The sequence below is a fragment of the Chlamydotis macqueenii genome, chromosome 13 (genome assembly GCF_036417535.1).
Source record: "Chlamydotis macqueenii isolate bChlMac1 chromosome 13, bChlMac1.mat, whole genome shotgun sequence".
NCBI lineage: Eukaryota > Metazoa > Chordata > Aves > Otidiformes > Otididae > Chlamydotis > Chlamydotis macqueenii.
The window spans coordinates 10,347,487-10,366,207 of NC_141568.1; the positions used below are offsets into that span (position 1 = coordinate 10,347,487).

Below are 18,721 nucleotides of genomic sequence, written 5' to 3' on the forward strand. Positions count from 1 at the left end.
GAGCACCTTCACCTCTTTCTACTGATTAGCCTCAAGCTGGAGGTCTGTTTAAATTGTGATGATGTCTCAATTTTGCTTCTACTTTTCCACTTTTATTACTTCAAAATTGACAATTCCCCTGTCCTGCCTTTCACTATAAAACTTGGGTAGTATCTGAGGTGTTACTCTCTTCACATTCAGGATTTCAACTGCCTCTTGTTACTTGACCTCCCAAAATCTCTTTCAACGATTCCTTTCTTAAATCCTCATTCATTACTACAGTTCTCTTTTCTGGCCACCTCACTTTTCCACTTCCTTTCCAAACTACCTAACCACAGTATAGCGCTGTAGCTTCTTACTGCTCTGATCATATAGCAATTGTGAAACTTGTAATTGTTCTTTTCCTTTTCATATGAAGTTTGAATCCCATGTCCTTACGCAGCACAACTGCCCAACTGTACCTCAGTCCAAGTTTCAACATGTCTCTCTTCAGTTTTGTTTCCCCTTCCCTGTCTTTTTGTATCATGATCCTTGCACTACTTGAATTGTCTCCAAATCCTCAAGATCTTAAACCTTGAAGATCTCCAAGTTCATCCGATCCAAATCCAAAGTCAGCAGGATTTTGTTGGCTTCACATCCCAAATCTGCCAGCATTCTTCTCATACTTAATTGTGCAGGAAAGTATAGGCTCAGGTAATCAATAATGTAATCAATAATGTATTAATTTTAGTTCACAGTATGGACAAGCTGTGACTGTAACATCACTGTCTTGCTACCAATGCCACTTTCTGAAATGCTAATTTTGTTACCCATAACTAATGTGCTTGCTGCTCACATAATGTAAATTCAATTTACTTTCTTTTGCGATGCTTTATTCTAAGATTTTGAGATGTTCTCTCTCATTTCATTAACCTTAAAGATTATAAATTATCTGCCATTCATGTTTTCTTTTATTAGACCTCCTCCCTTCTTACTTCCTCTCTTCTTTCCCAAGGATATAGGGTATACACACCTCAGAGAGTTCTGGAGTTCAAACTATTCCTGCAGCAGACTATGCAAATTTTATGACATATGAGAAAGATATCTAGGCCAAGGTCCTAATTCTAATCTTTAAAGACTACAGGATAAGATTTGTAGCTGTTCCCGGAGTTGCTTGTCTCTCCATAAGCTGTGCAACAGCTGACCACTAAAGGGACAGTAAGGCCTTGTCTCCATTGAAAAGACCAATTGATTTCACTGTAGAGGGCAGAAGGCGGATTTGGACCTGGGAGGTTCAGCACTTGAGACAGCTGTTTCTTTGACAGCTGATAGCTGTCATAGCAATTTCCCTCAAGATTAATTTTAAGGCAGCACTAATGTAGATTGAAGTGATAATGTAGAGTCATGGCAAAACCTTAAACTAATGGAAGACAGATAGTGTGAACATAGTGGTGCTTCACCTCTTGCAAAATAACCGGCTGAAACACATTCGCCTTCCAAAAAGGCCAAAGGCTATCATAGCGAGGGATGACTCCCCTTGGGGCTGAGAAAGGCATTTTAGTAAAGGATATTCTGTAAGTGATGGAGATCAATTTTGTGACCGATAGGGTACAATGGTGGATTTACCATTTTACAAATGCCAGCCTCTATTAACAACAGCTGCACAATGACCTACTTATAAAAAAGACAAGTGAAAATTCCATTTCAGAAGACAGCTGCATAGAAATTAATATTTCCAAATTAATGTGGAGAGCCTAAATACTACTGCCTCAGGCACTTATGCCAGAAAGGTTAAGTGGCATGTTTAATAGATAATTTCTATGATTAATTTATCAGAAAGAACCAAGTGGCTAATTTCCCCTAATTGAAATTTTCTGACATGAGAAAAAATTTTCATATATAATTCCACTTCCATTTACATCCATTGTACTAACTTATTTTATTATATGAAAGCAAACAAAACTAGTCTGGAATCCTGCTTTCGTTTTCCACTAATAAAACAAAATACTGGAGTGGCCACAGAGAAAGTAGTAGAATGGATTCTTCTGAGGACTGGTAATAAAAAATGGGACCAGACTTTCAAATCCAGTCCCAGGTTTCAAATACAAAAAAAAAGGAGACAGATTTGCAGACTGCTTTATAGCCATCAGCTTTTCGTTTTAGCAGTGGGAGAAACCCGAATACATGCTCACTACACTGAATTGGATGGAACAGGGCTTACTCGGGTCAGCAAAGAAACGTACTTTATGAGACTGGAGCAGGCCTCAGGAAAAAAGCACATAGCAATCTGAGGTCAGGACTGACTGTGTCAAGGTGCTAATTCTGAAATATTTGAGCTGATCGTCTACACCTACATTTTAAAGTATTTCTAATAATTTTAAGTACCCTAAATTTTGAAGAAAGGGATGTCTTGCAAGGAGAGGTAATCTGTGATAGATAAGAACTCTTATTCAGATCTGGCACAGAGAAAGCAAACTTCATGCTAAAGACAGACAGGAAGAAATTGCTCATAATTTAACTTTGCTAGGTAAATAAGTTAAAGTTGAGGAAAAAAAAAGGGGTACCTGGCATCTCCAAGAGTAGAAGAAACTTGCAAGAGGAAAAGCGATATGGGTCTTATGCAGAACAGAGAACAGCAGTTACCCATTTCCTTTGGGCCACGAAGTGGTATGTGTGTGGAAATGTCAAAGTATTGTAAAATCAAAGTCTCCATTATAGCCATGTTTTTTATGCCCTGTCATTTTTGTTCCTTGGCTTGTCTTTTCAGAATACTTTAAAAGTCTTTCTTGATGGTCAGGACAGCAATCACAGGTGGTGATTACTTTGTTTAAGGCTCCCACTGCTCATTCTTTATGGAATTCTTTATGTTTTATGGAATTGATTTCTGTATGTAGTAATTGGTTAGTTGTAGTAATTGTATGGTTCATATAGTCCTCATAAGGACTTTTGGTTCATTAGATAAAAAAAAATTTTGTAATGTGCATGCTCAGGAAACATGGATATTGATGGATCTTGTGCAGAGGTATCAGATCTTGAATCCACTGTACAGATGCTTGGCACTCCTGAAACTTGCTGCAGAACATCTCAGCTTGACAGTGCTGAAGAAGTGGACCTCTGCATGGTTCTCTGAGGGTTTCCTAATGAGTCGTTGGAACTGGAACTCCACACTCCTGATTCCAGGTCTTGAGCTTTATCTTTTGTACTAAAATGTATTGCCGTTTATCAGATCGATGATACGCAAACACTTCTTGGCTAGGAAATAGAACTGTGTTTTTAATATACTTTTTATCCATCATAGGTTTTACAGGTTTTAAAATTCACACAGAGAAATTTGGCAGATTCCACTCCCTTCTCTTTACCCCTCGGAGAGGTGGAGGGGATTCTTAAATATTCCTGCTGCAGACCTGCCTGGTCTTTGCAGACTTTGCCCAGGGTAGTAGCTTCAGATGTGGAACAGGACCTGAAGCCAGCGCCCCCCTGTCCTGCCCAGCCAGTTCCGCAGCAACGCAGCAGTACAGATCAAATGCCCTGCCAAGGAAACGCAGCCTCTCAGAAGCAGAAAATAGGAATAATCTACAGCAACTCGGTGTGGCAGTTCATCGTCCAGGGCTTTGTAGCTGTTCCGCAGCTTTGCTGAGCACTCACCAACAGATGGCAATACTGCACTGGGTATTCGCTATCTGTCTGCCGCTCCATGGACTTCACCCTGTCCTTCCCAGGGAGTTCCAAAATGGGTTTTAAACTCCTCTCATAATGATGTCACACAAACATAACCGTTCTGAAAAAAAAGTTCTGAACATCACTTGTTTTGATGATTATACACAGAAGCAGTGCTTCTGAATGCCATCGGTGTGGCCCATCTCTTTACCCACTGAAGTTAATGGAAAATTCAGTAGTCTCATTTTTTGAAATATGTCACCCTTAAAATACTAGAGTTTTGTCCAAAGTACCAAATTATTTTTTTTTTACACATGTAAAACTCAAGTTTCAAACCTTTGAAATTACAGGGGTTTTTAATAAGACATCTTTCTCCTTTTAAGAAATAAATATGTGGGCCAAACCCCCCATAACGCAGGCATCCTGAGAACGTAAGTTGTACTATGGTGGGAAAAAAAATTCCAATTATGTCAGAGGCATGGTCCATAATAGAGAAATTTTCTATACGTTTCTTATTATTGCAGATAGAGTTTCATCTGTGAAAAAGGGAGCCACAGTATAAATGAGCATTAAGCCACCATATTGTAATTACTTGGTATTCTAAAATGGGTAATGGCAATAAGAGTTTAAAACACAGGTAGGAAATGGGCTAACTTTCTCAGAGACAAAAATTGTCAAACTAGATCTGAAAAGGGAGCAGCAAAATCTGTAGATGACAGGTTATTTATATTAAGATTAGAGAGGACTAGAAAAAACTTCAAAAGACCCAATTAGACAACATCACATGGGGAGACTGATGGCAAGCAAACTAAATTTTGATAGCAAAGTATTGTGCTATGGAAGGGAAGAAGAGGAGTTATTTTTGTGATTCACAGCATTCTAAAAAGTGTATCAGCTTAGAAAACAAACTGAGGTAATATTAAGCTGTGTCAGAACAAGTAAACAAAATGTTGGGATGCATTAAAAAAGGGATAATGAATAAGTTGAAGAGTGTTAGAGAAATCAATATTTATATCTTCTTCTGGAAGAAAGTGTAATTATATGGGCTGCAAAGATCTCAATAAGGGATACTGCAGAGCTAGACAAAATTAAAAGAAGGATTAGAAGAATGACTGGGGCCAGGGAAAAGGCAAACTGAAAGATACTTCATTTTTACCCTTAAAATGAATCAGGCCTGACAGGCCTATGATTAAAAGAACAAAAAAAAATTACAGAATATTACAGAAAAGGTGGATTTTGAACTTCAGTTCTTGCTGTCCTGTAACAGGAAAACAAGAGTAAATTTGTTCTGAAATGCAAAAATAACAATAATAAAATAAGCATGTAATTATATCACAAAACTTACTGTTAAGGGAAATAATTGAGACCAACAATTTCACAGGATTCAAAAAGACATTCAGTGGTTAAATTGTTACCAATAATACTTGAAAGCAGTGATTTCTCTGAGTAAAAAATTTTGGGAAGTATATGAAAATGCCATGCTTTGGGTTTTTAACATTCAAAACAGATTTAAGATTAAGTTGAGACTAGTGTGTACAGCAGATTATTCATTACCTATGGGTCTTCTACCCTTCCTCAAAATCACCTGCTGATGGCTTCTGTTGGAAACAAGACATTAGGCTAAATGTATATTAACTGAACAATTCCTATACCCACACTGCACAGAAATTCTGTTGTGAGTTGTATTCTGCAGCGATCATATTCTTGAATTATACTGAAATCACAAACAGATTTCAGCAAGCCTTTACAGAGATGCATTTTGATAGACCTAACAGTGGCTTCCTAATTTGCACATTATTTACCCTAGTTATAGCAGGCAACTTTTTGGAAAAAAAAAAAAAATTAAGTGACGCAAACCCTCACCTTCCTGCAGAACCGCCAACGGTGTCTCTGTTCTTTCCTTGAATATGCAACATCGTCAGATCCCTAAGAACACTGCCTGGCTTCTTACCTGTCATATTTGGTCTCCCAAGTGTCCAACACAAAGCTTCAGGCTGCATTAACGTCCTACTTTGGGTATGACTGAGGTTGTTCACAGTCTCTCCCAAAATTGTTCCTGCTCCTCTTGGACTAACTTGATGGAAGATCCATGGAGATCACTACCGCATAAGCAGTTAATGTCTTGGTAAATACCTGATAGGGAATACATGTGGAAGAGAACACCAATCTCATCCTTTCTGATGAACTTAATATTTCCATGCTTCAGTTATCAGCCCACAAAATGACTGTAATCCTAACAATTTACATGAATGGTAACTAGTTAATTAACATTTCTTAAAGTCCTGAAACCTCAGATTAATAGTGCTCTGGAGTATAAAGACATAATATTATTTCATCGAGCATTTGTCATTTTAAAAGCTCTATGCCTAAAGCTTTAATCAAACTCTAAGATGAGAGCAATTTCCTTTTTTGTCACATTTGGGTCTCTCGTCTCTGTTAAGATGCGTGTGTAGTTAAACTATGTATTTCTTTTAAGAGGAGCACAGGTACTACTGTTTATTCGATCATCAAAGCCAAATCTAACAGTAGAATCCCACAGTTGAGAGAGGTGTACAGTTCTTATATGAGTTCTTTTTAGAAGATACATTTCCTGAATTCACAAATTATGACACTATCACTTCTATTAGAACAGAAAAAAAATCTCTTCAGCTAACTATTGTTTTGCTAAAGCTACCAAGTCACAGTGTCTCTAAGATGTCTTGTTTCTAACAAAGACCTCTATTTTTTGTTATATGAAAGAATTACTGGCTGACAGATTTACATCTGTTTTTGTAGCACAGGAATACATTCATCTTGGGTACAGTCCCTCTATATATAATGGATTTTAACAAGGCAGGAAATTAATTTATAATTGACAATTATGTTATGTTAAATACTACAGAAAGCAAGGATATTCTTTTGAAAAGTGAGCAAAGAACCATGAATTTTCAGGAATGTCCACTGCTACAGAAATCAGGGCTTTTAATGGTGGTCAGGAACACTTACTTGAATAGTACAAAATAACTTCAGATATGTATGTGTGACTTGAGGCTAAAATTTCACTGTGCCATAAAGATTAATATAGGCACACAACTGAAAACGTTGAGACACCAATGACTTCAATGGCAATAAAATCAGGCCCCATGCAGTAGCTGTTTTCAAGCTGCAGATGACACTGTGGGGCATCAGACTGCTGACTTGGACCCCAGTTTAATGTCCATGCAAAAATCTTTCTATTTTCCAAAAGACCTGTAGCAAAAAAGATAATAGACAACAGACAATTGTTCTTCAAGCTTCATCACCTGGCTTAGCACATAGCATCAAAACATTGCTGCATGTACAGCGCAAACAGCAGCGAAGTCTGAGGCTGGGGGCATGGTGGGACTGCCCCGTTCAAAGGCAGCTCAGATTTCTGCTCGATCAGAAAGACTGCGTGATGACGGCCTGCAATCATCCAGGTTCCAGTGGCTACACAAAACCAGCTCTGAGCACACATAGTCTTCTTGTGTATTCTGGGAAGCCAACTGTATGCAGAAAGCTTTTTCTGCTTTTTTTTTTCTGTAACCAATACTGACAGGTAAATTCCTTATGAAGTATTTTTAGATATTACATATAAATCTCACCCAGTCTCTTGCAATTCAGTGTTTCTTTCCCTTTACAAGCAGAGAAGCTGAAATAAGATTTTTACTCTGAAAGGTGACTGGAAGAACAGCAATGGTGCCTCCTCTGATTTTTATATTACATTTGGTTTACAATTTCAGTAAAGATCTATCTATTTACCAGTTGTCAGCCTGGCAGTTACTATTGCTGACTTCAATATAAAAAATTAATAGAAATTCTGGAAGCACAATTAATAATTCTGCTAATGATGCAATGGCCGAGAAGCTTACTCTCCTGTAACTGCATTAGTGGTGTCACACTAATAATACAAACTAGCAGGAAAAATACTCATCTAAAAAGAAAGCAAGGAGATTTTTTTTCATGTAGAAGAATAGCAAAGTTGTTAAATTATGCATACTTTTGAACTATATTTGCAGTAAAAGCACTTGCCAAGCTCACAGAGGAAATCATTGCGCAAGCGTGGTGTGCAGGTCTGCGATCCAGCCATCATTGTCTCTTGTTTTCATAAGGTGAGCCAATCAGTTAAGTGAAACGCGATTCCACTGAAAACAATGGGATATTTATTTTGATGTTAGTGGAATTATGTCAGTTCCCATAACTATTACATTTTCAAGTAACTGTTATATTTATTATATATTAGATTAGCGTTAATTAAATGTTAATTATTACAATTATGTGAAATTATAATTACATAAATATTACATATTGTAGTTCTTTTGCATATATACTATACAATAGAGGGGAAGGGTCTTAAAACATACTGTTTAGAGAAAACGCTATGTATTTCCATGATAAAAGTACTTTTCATAATGGAAATGGTTTAATATAGACATTTAAGTTACTTTGGTTTCTAGAAAAATACATTTTTACAGTCATAGGGCCTGATCTACTCCCATTAAATTTACCACAAAGATTGTCGCTCATCTTAAAAGCCGCAGAACCAAGCTCTCGGAATATATTCTTTAAAATATGCTCACTACTTTAAATGTTCCTCATTGCTGCAGTGAATAGCATACATGTCTGAGGATTAGGAACTCGCAGTACCAAAACAGGAGGTGACTTTAACTTAGGCTGTTTTGGTCATGTGCCTATTCATTCACAGTTCTAGCAAATTCCCTATGTATGTTTTTTTGATTGTAAGTCGAGTCCTTAATGGGAAGCAAAACCAGCTTTAAAGTACCATTCACATGTAATTCTTGGCAGCTGACCCACTAACGCAGAGTTTTGAGAGTTGTGCTGAGCACCGCTATCATTTCTGTGACTCGTTTCCTTCCTCCCCTCTCAGTGGGGCTCCTGCTGGGAATGTAACACACATCACTGGAGTAAGCAGTGATGTGCCAGTCTGCATCTGCTACAAAGCAGCCTAAAAATAAAACGCAATTGGACAATGACATTTGGTGTACAGCAGCACATAGTCTAGTAACGTAAACCAGGCTGTCAGCAAAGATAAATGATTGTTCAGCTACATGCCAAACAAATCTCAGGGTCTTTAAAAACCCCAGAAACAATCAATTGATATTCATTTATCAACTTAATCTCTCAAGATTTATTATCATTGCAATTTAATGAATTTGCATCAGTGAAAGCATAATAAGAATGTCTCATCAAAATTTACTATTAATATTTTAAGAAATCAGTCAAGCTTGCAGCTTGTTTGAGTTCAAGGAAGTTCTCTGGTAATGCAGATTTTGTTTTAGAAGATGTTTACCCTTCAGGTTGACATTTTTTCCTGTGCATAGAGATAAGCTTGGTTCTTTTGCCAGTATCTCTCTTTAAAATCCCAGTTCTGTAGATTGAATGTTTTCGAATAGATCTACATGTTAATGTTGTTCTTTCTATAGCTTTGAAAATGCCTGTTTGTATTTTTTGCTTGTGTGTATTACCAGACTACTTGAATTTAAAAGGGTGTGGTCAGACAGAGGGCACAAGTGACTACAATGCAAATAATTGCAGGCTCTTAAATTACAGATACAACTTTGTTCCTCATCCTTCATGCTAGCATCTGATTTTGCAGGGGAAAACTCTCCAGATCTTTGCATTTTTGAGGTTTTCAAATTCCTATTGATTTACATTTTGAGGATATTTACGACTATTACTCTTAATTCATAAATTGCTGAGCTTAAAACAAATGCCCATATTTTCTTTATGTAAAATGGGAGTGAGGTTAGACACAGAATATTAACTGCAGGTCCTTGGCCTTCAATGAGATCTATGTATAAATGGATCTCACTGCAAGATCAGCCCCATGATTTTTAAAAACAGTAAGTAAATACATGACCAAAGCTAACAGGCTTTAAATATCTTTCATCACTGCTACTATAGTTATGGCTGGAAATCTCCAAATTACATGTATACCATTGTACAGCTCGAGAAATTAGTTTAACAGAGATTTCTGTTTATGTATTTTCAGAAAAATTATTACACACTCTGAAAAACACAGGGTATAAAACCACTACAGATTGAACTTCATTCTTATTATGTACTGTGCTGGTTTGCCAATTCTACATGCACAAAAACCACGAGAGAGTGTCCCAAAGTATTATGAGCTTGATTTTCTCAGGAAACCACCATTCTTAGAATTGTGAGACAAAGCAAAACATGAAGTTGCATGGAATTTGCAATCAGAGGGCCAAAATTAGCAACTCTGAAGACAGTCAGCATGTTATTTAATCTATACGAGGAGAAAATCAAAACTCCTGTCAGGAACAAACGTGTCTCATCTCCAAATCCTACTTTCCTGCAACCATAATTGGGGTCACCCTGTGTACATAGTTTGTTCGTTGGCACAGGGGTCAAGCTCACATGTTTGTGGGCAATTATTCCAGGAAACAGCAAATGATGTTACCTCAACAACTCCACAGGTTATTTGTTCTCCAGAAACAGTATTGAGTGGACTGGGGGATAGATGTGCATTTTGTACGTTTTAATTTAAGAGCACAATACTAGAAGTTCTTCACTACTTTTATGATTATTATCTGATACAGTCTCTATGACAGGGCAGAATTGTCTCCAAATTTGTACAGATGAGAAAATACAGATCTGCATTATGTCCCTAACTCAGAATGCTATTTATAAGCCCCAATGCTACTGCAGTTTATTTACCATATTCTTCTATTTGTAGCCTTCAGTAAGGTGAAAAACAAAGATAACTATGACAAATCAACTCTGTGTATTTTTATCATATCAGTATTTGCAAAACCAGGTGGTTTATGTCTCACAATATCTGTGGATATTAAATTAAAGATAAGCAAATACGTGTGTGTACCTGTGCAGGTACTTACGCGTTCCTTGGCATGCTTTAAGATTGTCATTGAGCTGGATAAAAGCTGATTATAACTAGCATTAGTGACATCAAAAATGATGGGCTTATCATTCTATATTACCTTTATTTCATATTGAGGCAGCATGTATTTAGCTTACTTAGAGGAAGCTGAGCATAAGCTACTTTATTGTGATAAATTCACAAAAGGTTCCCTCACTAATTAGTTCCCTAATTAGTTTTTAAATTTCCTATATGACTACGCATTTCAATGTCTTTTCTTCTCCTTTTTCTTTTATGCTACATCAAACGTCTGTCAACTACATCACCATGTCTGAAATAGTCTCCCATTAAAAAGGAAAAAGAGTATACTCTGTATCCTATTATTTATTGCCTTCTCATCTTCCTACTCTTGGAATTACAAAGATCCTTTAGATGTATGTACAGTATGTTGACACTCAATACTACTATCAAAGCTTAACTTTGAAAGATCTATATCATATCATATCATTTCCTCACTCTAACTCTCGGAATTCCAAAAGAAAACTAACATATGCAAAATCCAACAACAGAAAACAACTGATGTATAGAATTTGTATGGCCTACAGATTGCTTCACTACTCCCTTATCTTTTAGTAATTGTTGGCTTGATGTCATGTGCCTACAAGGATCTGAAGTATGTATGTTTGGGTTACAGTATCTTGATTCATCAGTGTGAAATTAAAAAAAAAAAATGCACCTCTAGGTACTGTTTATCTGCTTCTTGGAATTATTTAGCAGTGCACACACAAAGCTGAAAATCTTTCTTCCCCTCAAACCTCAGCTGTCAGTTGCTACAGGGCTACTGTCTCACAGTCCCTCACGCTGACAGATAACGATAACTCGCACAAGAGTTGCATACTGCATATTGTGCAGTTCTTGTGGGACTGATGTTTTTGTTCCCTACCTCTCACACCAGTGAGAACTGTGATACAGGCTTGGTAGCTTTTTACACCTCCTTTTACAATACTGCAATTGATGGGATGTCATGCAAAAGAGCTGGGAACCACAACTATCAATTGCAACAAAGCTACACGCAATTTATAGTAATGACAGATGAATCAGGACCTTTGGAGCCAAACAACAGTAGAGATTTGCATGTGCCTCTTGAAACAAGGAGGACATAGAGATTGAGAAAAGGGATGCAGAGAGCACCTTTAACTAGTCCACTCAAACCTAAAGAGCATCTATCTGCCTTAGATGCCCTGGCACGTTTGGAAGATGGTGAAGGATCTAAAATTATTGTGGGATGCCAGAGAAATAACTTCTGATAGCCCTTAAACTTCAAGCGAATGAATACCAAACCAAGGAATTTCTGGGCTGTGAAAAAGACAACAGTAGAGTAAACCATAAGCACTGTGAGACCTGCTCCTGCATGCTTGGCATGTGTCCGGCAGTGCAGGGTATTTGCATTAATAACACAGCCAGTTGTGCACCATTTTGGCTGAGGAAGTTTAAAAAGCAAGCAAGCAAGCAAACAAACAAACAAAAATCACTGGGCACTGTATCATCAGCTTTAGTTTAGTGATGAGGAGATTGAGCTGCTCAAACCTGATGTCAGATTTATCAAGGAGAACGAGGCCCAGGTGGAGAGCCACAACGCAAGCAAACCAAATACACTTTTGGCAGCAGTAACAGAGAACGTATGAAAGCACTAGAAGCTGACTAAACAAATCAAGAACCTGAAGCCAGCCACTGAGGTCAGCTACGTTGGCTTTCCAGTTGGAGCCAGAGGACAACGGTACTCAGCCAATCAAGCATTGCTAGCTGCACCGGTCCCTTGGAAAACAGACGAGACTGGGTTGCCAAGTTTTAGTAGATAAGTCCCACTCTTCTCTGTCAACATCCTAAATATCTTCTCAAGCATAGGACAGACAGGTGGCCAAAGCTCCATCATGGCCAAAGACTAGCTCACAGGCATCTCATATTTCATGATGTCACCCGGAGACCTGAACTGGTTGGGATAGGACACCCAAAGAAGGTACAGAGGAGTTTAGCAAGAGTAATTTATGAAGGGAGCTTGGAGTAATTTGTGAAGGGAGCTTTGTCCATCTCGTATTTTGTTGTTCCTGAGAAATGCCTTCCCTGTAAGTGTATTATTTAAATCCCAATCCCAGTCAAGGCCTTTGAGTATTTCTGTAATTAATGAAAAAACTCTAGAGGAAAGACTAGTTCATTCATGTGTCATGCCTGCATCAGATCACAGCTTTATCTACTACACTTCTCTGTATGTTATCAAGTAATTTACTAAACTTTCAACCATGAGATATTGGCTTACATGTTTCTCTGTTATCCTTCTGTTCAGCCTACTTTCATAATTCCGTGTTCTCCATTACAAAATTACTCCTTATTTGGCAATTTTCCAGAATACAAAATAATCTGTATAACCAAAAGGTAATAACAGTACCACTAAGGCAGCTGAAATTAAGTTCCCTTCGTTACAGTGCCCTAACAGAAACTAAGGCAATACAATAGCCTTCAGTCCCCTTGCAACAACCCTATGTTGCAGGAACTACCACATGGAAATTCTTTAAAACTACCGTTTAGGCTTCTTTCTAGACCGCTTTAAATATTCATATGTATTTACAAACATATATATTTTTTTTCTGTATTTATATAAACAGAAGTTAAAAGAAATAATCTAAAATTCACCATTCATATGGTAACATTTTTAGTATAGACTATTAAAATAAGAATTATATGTCCAAGATAAGACACTTACTAAAAAAGTAAAATTCTGTTATCTGAAACATATATGACACCTTATTGCAATCAGTCATACAAGGTCAAACAAACAAAACATGATTTGCCAGACAGCCTCTAATTTCAAACATTTAGTAAAAGGGACACTATTTTTCTATACCTGTTTATAAATCTTCTAGAATATTACGTTTCACTCTTAATCTCAACCTTACAATGGAATATGCTTAAATGCTATATTCATTTTTAAGTTAAAAAAAATCAGTCTAGTTCTCATTCACACATTTACAGCATATCTTAGAATTGTTTTATAACAGTCTTCTAAGATCTAGTATTAGAAAATGTGCACAATAGTTCTTTGTGTCTCACAAATATTCTCTCAACATGCCCATATTTGCTGCATACTTTGAACAGTTCTAAGCCAATTGCTAATGGCTAACTAACAATAAATTAATAATCATTTGCTCCTCATCAGAATAGTTTTTTTAAATATAAAAACTTCTCCAGTATTTAGATGGCCATGCAAACTATTTTACCACAGCTGGCTGAGAAGTACATTTTTGTGGTTTTGCAAGCTGATTCCTTTTTGTGAAAGTTTTCAGGAAAACAAGCAAAATGAGATCCCAGACATCTGAATCACCAGACTTTCAAAAAAAATGATACATATGTTTAAGTAGTTGACTTCCTGAAGCAGAAATATGAAATTCTAATGACCATTTTGTGCATGCAGTTGGGACTTCTCCATTCCTGTGCCCATCTAGCTGGTTGCAACAGGCAAAGAATTTATTTCAGAGTCTAGCCCTCCATTTCAGTACAACTGAAAGACAGATTTTTAAGCAGAACAGCAATTTAAAAACAAACACATCTTCTGCTTCATCTCTGGATTACAGACACTGACCTTAAAAATATCTGAAATTCTTCCACTGTCTAAAGAAAAATGGTCTGCAGGCTGTCACGATCATATGTCACTCCTACAAAACATTACTTGTTGGCTACTTTTTGGAAACGTTATTTGCTGTCAATCAAGTGACAAGTTCTGCTTATAATAATGGTGATGACATCAGACTCGTAGAAGAGAAGATTAGTATGGGGAGTCTAAATATATAAACTAGAAGGTCATGGGACACATCCAATGTCAAATGAAGTCGATGGCCTCCATTCACTTCGATCAAAACTGGACTGATCCATGTAGGATTAAGAGATTTATAGATATATATTTATTTTCCCTATAGCCAGTATCATTGACTTGCAGCCTAGGATTTTTTAAGGTGACCTGGATCTTTGATTCGTCTGACGAGAAAAGGTGATTGTCCCTATTTTTATTTTTAGGTGGCCATATATAGTCAGTCATGTTCACTCTTTCCGAAGTGGGACTTGCCCTGTGGAGCTAACGGGCAAGAATTTTTCCAAACAGCAGGCTGGGGGCTCTAACCACACATTTCTTTTGCCATTTGGTAGTGTTCACAAAGAAGCTGGGCAAGAAGCCAATTCTCATTTTAAGCCTCAGGTTGGACACAATGGTCGGTCAATGTTCTGAGGGGTATAAAGCATAGGTCAGCAGCTTTCCTGTCAGGCAGCAAATAACTAAATTTCACTTGTCTGAAATAGGATTTTAGTTGTCCAGAGCTGCAGGACAAAAGGACTGTTCTCACCCTGACAGCTGGAATGGATGATTTGTGAAATGTATTTTTAGAAGTCTTATTTGCCTACGTGTATGCCTGCATTGTCAAACATTCAGACAGCAAGAGCAAGCTAGGGTATGAGCCGCGAGGACTGTGACATACTGTACAAACTGTGTAACATATCTAGATCTAAACCTGCATTTTCATTACTTCTCACCCTTCAACTGCAAATTTACAGTCCAAATATTAATGCAACACTACTGCTGTTCTTCCTGTACTTCAACATACTATCACTATGGCATTCACAGTAATTAGCTACTACAAAGGGAAAATCACTGCTGATACAATATGACATTAGTGACCAAGTCTGTTTTCCAAAATCACCCTGGTTTTCCCCACATTTCCTTTTCCTAATCGTATCTCTATCTGATGAGCAGAAACAACAACCTCTTGTAAATTAGCTTTTTCCTTTTTCCTTTAACAAGACAACCCCCTCTTGAGGGATTTTATTACTAACATTCATCCTCCTAATCTTATTCCACACCTTGCTGATACGCATATCCTTATTAACATTTGTACATGGCTATTGTACCAGTGCTGCTTTTTTTCCGAGCTAATGACTTCTTCCTCCTGCAGCCCATGACATCAAGTTGCACTCATAATACATTTCAAAGCTGGTTTCCTCTCTCTAAACAACATTGTTACTTTTTTCTCTTTAAACAGTGCACTGGTTTCCTTCCCCTCTATTCAATGGAGGTCTTAGAAAGCACTTTTCACATATATGTAACATTGACAAGAAAATCAGAACTGAATACATCTACTCTATGCTGACTTACATACGACTTTACGAAATAGTTAATCATACTGTCTTTAAAAATATGTAGAGAGTTCACAAAATAAATAAATATAATATTCAGTATAAATATAGCATTGTAAGCATTGAGGAAAATAATTTTAAGGTACAATGTCACAATAGATATCTACAGTACATATTTTCTAGTCCTTAAGAGTTTCCTCTTGATTCTGCATTGGTTATTATGCACTTCTGCTGAACTGAATGTTTTCATACTCTCTTCATATTAAGACATGTGAACTTCCTATTTATTTCTCAGTCTGTCTTAATTTCCTACCATCTGGTCAAGACACACTAGCTTTAAGGCTAAGATTCTTACCAGTCTTCTGTGCCTTTATGCTCTTAATCTATAAGCTTCGTCTGTAATACATTTCCAATGAAATGTCTGATCTTTACAGCCAGTTATGTGTTAAAAGTTGTATACAGCACTGTAAAAAAAATTACAATAAGTAAATAAGTCCAGCAAGTCAAAATAAAAAATATGCTTATTGTGTGTAACTCTACTGTTGGTGTTGGCAGAACCAAATTCTGCACAGATCCACCAAATACAATTAAATCACTAGGATAATAAAATATGGAGCAGATTTTGACACCTCCTGAAAGTGTGGAATAACATATTTGTGCATTGTACTGAACTGTAAGACTAGGTCTGTAGAACAAATTTCTACCTGTGAATACAGTATGCTTTAGTCAGCGTGGCTTATAAAGCTTTGGGATCTATTGGTAAAACTGCATGTTGGTAAAACACAGAGCACTATTAGAAAAAGTTCTGGTGGATGGCCATCAGCTACAGCAATATCATTTGCCAGCTATTTATCAGGGCAGGAGATTGTTGTGATCCTTTTAATGCTGTATCATGCTCTTCAGATGACCAAGAACTACAAGGTATGTGGCTTGGAGAGCAGAAGGGTTTCTGGAGAGCAGGACAGTTTGCAGGTCGGAAATGTTAGTAGCTCACCAGGGGTTCTAGACTTCTTTTTGTGCAGGCCTGGACTGGACATACAACAAGACTCAACCCTGAGTTGTAATGTTTGCCTCAGTAACTCCTGATGGTTTGCTTCTTCCTGCAACAATCCCCAACACTGCTCTGCACTGGCTGAGAGACAATCTCAGCACAAGAACAACTCTTCTGCTCCTGGAGAGCTGCTTGCAGCTAAAAAGCTCCAGACTGGCCACCCTGCGTCCCAAGGACGGGAAATGTAAGCATCCCTAAAAATACGTCTGTTTGTGTGTGTTAATCTCTCTCTCTCTTAATTCCTTCAGAAAAAAAAACCCAAAACCCCAAACAACATAAAAACATAAAACCAAAAAATAGGCCATGTTTTGTGGGCTTCTTTGGATTACTTTTAAGATGCAGCCACAGTATCTTGCCTAGAAGGAAGGAAAATCCATCCCAGTATTTTATTTTCTCTTTCTCTTCCTCTTAGCTCCTTGTGGACTTCCTTTACACTCAGTTTTTCCAATTCACACCCATACTTCCTTCCAATCAAAAACCTGTTGAAACCTTAACAGTCTTTTTTGTCTTTTAAAAATCAATGTTTCATCTACCATTTAGTTAAAAGCAACAAACAAAAAAAAAAAAAAAAAAAAAAAAAGAAAGGTACCTTCTCCAGCCTTTATTGAGCTCTTCCAGTACAAAGAATACCCTGATGCTTCCCTCTCTTGAAGCAGCCAACAATATGACAGCCTTCTGTTCCCTTGCGTGCTTTCCAAGTATTTCCCAGGTATCTCTTAATTTGAGGACTAAATTTACTAGGAAGAGACACGCTTAGTAGACATGCAAAAATCAGAAAAGTTCGGAGGGAACGCACTGATGAGAAGCCCAGTCTGCCAGCAACCATCTGTTACGGAGAAGGAAACAAAGCCACAGATTGCTCCTAGGCAGCTCCCCACAGACACTGCTTGAGGACTATTTCTAGCTTGTGGCTAGAAGGTGTCCAATAAATTGACAATTTCACTTCTTCCCACAGAGTTTTCTGATTAGCAGCACTGAAAGCAGTGGAAATTACTCTTGTTTTCACTTTATTAGTATTATATCCAAGTGTGTGGGTTCGGGTTTTTTTTGGGGATGAATTAGAGCCAGATGATCAGATGCATAGCCCTATAGAAAAAAATGTTGCTTATATATATATATCAACATTTTAAAACTATTATATATTACCTTATTTTCTAACTTCTACCAGCCATTTCTGTATGTTATTAAATGTTTGTTCCATTTAAAATGTAAGATTCTAAATAAGCCTTGGAAATAAAAAATAATAACTTTCTACTAAGAGAGATGGGATTAACAGAAGATTATTTCTATGGAAATAGGATTTGAAAATACATTGCATTGCACAGCAAACTTTTCTGTTTAAAATCTGCATTAAATCTGAGAAATAATAACAAACCAGTTTAAACTTACACAGCAAAGCTATCATAGACCAGGCCTGCTCCTGAACAATTCCTAAAGCTGGTAGCACCACGACAATTTTGTCCAAGGGATCAATTTGAGGTAATTTTTGTGCATTTTACCTAATTCCCAAATAAATCCATTTAACAGCAGTGTTGAATCCTGCAGTTTCTCCAGGTAGGGATTTTGAAGGGAAGAGGAATACGGTACTGTGCAGGTGCCACTGGCGATCTCCATCACAAACTGCTGTACTGAGGAAGGACACCGCACCTGACCGCAACACAACAGAATGAGAAACCTCATTATTTTAGCCACATATAAAATATTAATTGATTTTTTTTTCCCCGTTCTCCCCTTTTCTTCTGCCTGGTGGTGCCTTATGCTGGTTCCCCTGCACCCCTCGCAGCCGGGGCCCGCCCCGGGAGGTCCCTGTCACCCCCTCACCGGGACAACCCCGCCTCGCCTCACCCCCCGTGCCCCGGCGGCCCCCCCTCCCCAGGGGACCCCCTGTACCGCCGCTGCCCGCCTCCCCCTCTTCCTCCTCGTCCCCACCGCGTCCCGCCCGCCGCCCCCTGTCCTTCCCTCACCCCTCCGCCGGCGGCCGCCCGCCCTCTCCCGCCTTCCCCTTCCCGCTGTCACTC

At 37.9% G+C, this 18,721-nt stretch overlaps 1 long non-coding RNA gene across 2 annotated transcripts; it reads right to left on the minus strand.

The window, feature by feature from the left end:
• Window positions 1-1,931: 1,931 nt before the first annotated feature.
• LOC147599092 (uncharacterized) lies at window positions 1,932-18,628 on the minus strand. Of its 2 annotated transcripts, XR_015259973.1 has the most exons (6): window positions 18,594-18,628; window positions 18,203-18,350; window positions 17,293-17,789; window positions 5,479-5,748; window positions 3,604-3,736; window positions 1,932-3,506 (listed from the first exon to the last, which is right to left on the minus strand). It is a non-coding gene; the product is annotated as an uncharacterized LOC147599092 (long non-coding RNA). The 2 variants fall into 2 exon arrangements; XR_015259972.1 differs by having other exon boundaries at window positions 1,932-3,736.
• Between the last annotated feature and the right edge of the window lie 93 nt (window positions 18,629-18,721).